Below are 3,705 nucleotides of genomic sequence, written 5' to 3'. Positions count from 1 at the left end.
GGACTCTTTTGTGTTTATAAAACCCAAGACCAATGTCAAATACTACAACACTAACACAGCTTTTGTTTTATGGAAGTTGCTCAACAGTATAGTAAACTAAAAATACTAAAATGTACTAAAAAAACTCTGTCCAAGCTTCCCATTGTGCACCATGAGGTACCAGAACCAGTCCCATCGGGGCCTATCTACTTCTGGACTGGAATTTCCTACATAACCTCACTATGAATAGGGTCAAATGTTATGAGTATTATTATAGTAACAAATAATTATAAACAAAAGTGAATATTACAATGTTGTGCTGCATAGGATCTCATTCATTCTGGGCTATCTGCTTTTGGTCCTCAGATATTAGCATCCTTCGTTTTAGTGTCTAAGAGAGTCAGTTGACTTCCTGATGGATTTCCTGCACACAGTAATGAGATGAAAATATAATCAAGTGAGCCTTCTACACTTACAAATATTATTGTACCAACTGGATCAAATTCTGATAACAAAATGAGTCATTTTTTGTCAGTGTGTGTCTCATGGCAGTTCCTGTCCAGGTCTCGATCAGCAGGTGAGGAAGTGAAAACGAAACCCTGCTCCAATCACGGTGGGAAAATCCCTCACCACCGCTGCAATCTGTCTGTTTTCCTTTTTCCTTCCTTGAGTTGAAGTTTTACAAAGTCAATTATGTGCTGAGTGACTTCCATGACCTGTGGGCCCTTGAAACCTGTAAGAAAAGCTCTCCTTGCTTCCCTCCTGCATTATGTCCGTTCTGCAGATACGTGGCTTCTGTCCGACAGCAGTGACACATGCCAAGAGATTAACTTGTAGCCAGAGTTCTCTGTAAGAAGCCTTTAAAACCAGGAGAGCGCACAGTGTGATAGATCCCAGAGCCCTTCAGCAGCTCTCTAAAAACACATGCGTCCCTGCCCTCTGTAAGACACTGCATTATGGAATACAACACAACATCTAATCTGCAGTGTTTACTCAGTTTCCACAGTAAAAGCACAGAAAATAGTCCATTAAAAGCTCCATAAACATCTTAAATATCTGTACTTTATGTACTTACAAGGATGTAAAATGCAAACAATTACATGACACAATTTGTGCTTTTATTGTGTAGTTCCACCCTCTGTGCCGGCGGCTCCGTCTGATCCACACAGAGGAGGAAGCCATGTCCCCTTTAGCAGGCAGACACGCTGGCACTTAACTTACATTTGTCTCTTAGCATCATTGTTATTTACAGCCATGCTGGTACATGATACAGAAATATTCATTCGTCAAATTTCACTTTGCACATTTGATTTTTTCGATTTTGCTAATTACAAAATACGGCATATGAGTTATGTACACGTAGGTGGTTTAGAAAGATCATGTCTTTCAGCTTATTTCTTTGTGCTACAGAAAGCCTACAAACACACAGATGTTTACATCTAAATACTCATTTTATGCTCTAAAGCAAGCAACAATTGGTCAATGATTTGAAAGATGATTTCTGCTGCTTTGTGAATAATAAATACACTGATTGATTAATCCTAAAAAAAGAAATCAATAAAGCAAAAAATCATCAGATGCAGATCTTGTAAATGGCAGCTTTAAGATCGCACACCTTTAAAACTAAAAGCATTCTGGTAGAATGCTATAATTGCACATGGTGTCCATTTACTTTTGGTTAAATGGTGTATTATTATAGGTCCAAACTTGGCGTTTGGGGAAAAAAAAGGTTTTAAGATTATCATTTACACAGACACACATAATGTTGTTACTTTATTTTGTGCACATTAACCCTATTTGTAGTTTAACTTGTTCTCATTGTTAATATTTTTACATATTTTTTACATTTAAGTGCTGCTTACAACATGTTGGTCCACAGTTCCTAGAAAGGTTCTTGTGGTGGTCTGAGGTGGGACGCACTAACACTAATAGTCTATAAATGTTGGTGTGTCTCACCTCAGACAGCTGGAGAGACATCTCCCCCTTTCCCCCTATCCCCCTCTCCAAACCAGAGTTCATGGCTGGTTTAGTCGGTGGACAGCCTCGGAACGCTCCTGCAGCAGGAGCACAGCCTGTCTTCATCCTAATTTCTCCCCTTCTCAAACATTCCCTACAGTCTGACATCTTTAGAACACTTTGTTTTCCAGCCTCCACTTCCTGCTGTTTGCTTCCTGTGGACGATTCATCAGACCTGTGATTATTATAGCTACTTATACCAAATATACAATTATGTTTTCATTTATTCAGAATGACTTAAAAACAACTATTAATACCTTCTGGTCTGTGAGTTGCAGCATCGTTGTGTCAAGAGCTGCACAGTGTGTGTGGAGGACCATTAGAGGATGGTGTGTGTGTGTGTGTGTGTGTGTCTGCGGTCAGATCAGGTCAACCCCTTCTTCTCTCTGTTGCCATCTAGTGGTTAATAATACTGAAATTCAACCACACACGCTGACACATTAAACTTGTAACACAGACATGTTTTAATTTTACACATTATTTTTTTTTTTCACTTTTTGAGACACACTACTTTTCTTAAGCTTCCCTCTGCGACACACACTCTTGGCTCCTGTCTATTCTGGGTGCTTCCTCTCTCTCTGCCCCTGCCTGTGTGTGTGTTTCCAGCAGCACAGATCTCGGAGCAGCAGCTGATGCTCAGTTAAAAGCTGCTGGGTGGGTCCTAATTATTTCTTTGAAGACTCGCTTTTCCTCCCTGTCTGAGCTTCTGACGAGCTTCACTTTAAAGAGGCAAGACTCACACACACACACACAAAACGCTGTCATGCAACCCTCCTCGTTTGTCACATAAGACTTTAATTTTGAATCCAGACTGCAGATTTATGGACAGAAGCAATGTTTGCACAACACAGAGCAGCAAATGTATCTATGTACAGCTGAGTACTTTAATATGAGTCTGTCCCCTTCCTTCATATAGGAGCTAATAGAGATGTAACACAGGTTATTTATTTATAACCTTCTCTCTGTGGCTCTTCAACAACAAAAGATTCTATGATCTATGCTGAGTGGAATGTCACATACGCTGATGATGTTGCTGTCTTTACAGAATGTTTGAAAAGCATATTGCAAACTGCATTTACATGATTGTTCTGACAACTTCTGCTCCTGCAGGCTTTCCTCTGGATGTTGGAACCTGTCACCATAAACATCACTAGAGCATTGGTTGCACTTCACTTCTTCGTTGAGACAGGTTTGTCCATGAGGACGCTGTCATTTAAGGACAAGACAGTTGGAAAACACAGAAACATTTATTGTCTATAGGCAAGAGGAATAATGACAATTAGAAACATGAATGAAAGGATTTAAAAGGAAGTGCACCTAACTTTAGTCCCTCTTTGTTTTTTTTTCTACTTTTAAAAAAATGGCTGCTTACAATAAAGCTCCTGCAGCTTTTTGGTAATGAAACTGGATCCCACAGAGGCAGGCTGCCCTCACTCTCTATTCTTATTCTCACACACAGCTTTATGGTTACACAGCAGTCAAACAGAAGCAGTCATTATTGAAAAGTTAAAGTAACAAAAGTAGCTCTGGAGTTTTTGTGTGTGTGTGTGTCCTGCAGGAGACTTGGAGTAGAAGACTGGACAGGGTCTGTAGAGTCTGGAAGCAGGAGGAGGTCCCGGGTTTCACAGAGGAGGCAGGACTTTGTGGCTCCGCGGTGCGCTCCGACACCAAAGGTCCGCTTCAATACCAGAGGAGGAGGAGGAGGAGGAG

The sequence above is a fragment of the Parambassis ranga genome, chromosome 16 (genome assembly GCF_900634625.1).
Source record: "Parambassis ranga chromosome 16, fParRan2.1, whole genome shotgun sequence".
Classification (NCBI taxonomy): domain Eukaryota; kingdom Metazoa; phylum Chordata; class Actinopteri; family Ambassidae; genus Parambassis; species Parambassis ranga.
This window is presented reverse-complemented; position numbering follows the sequence as displayed.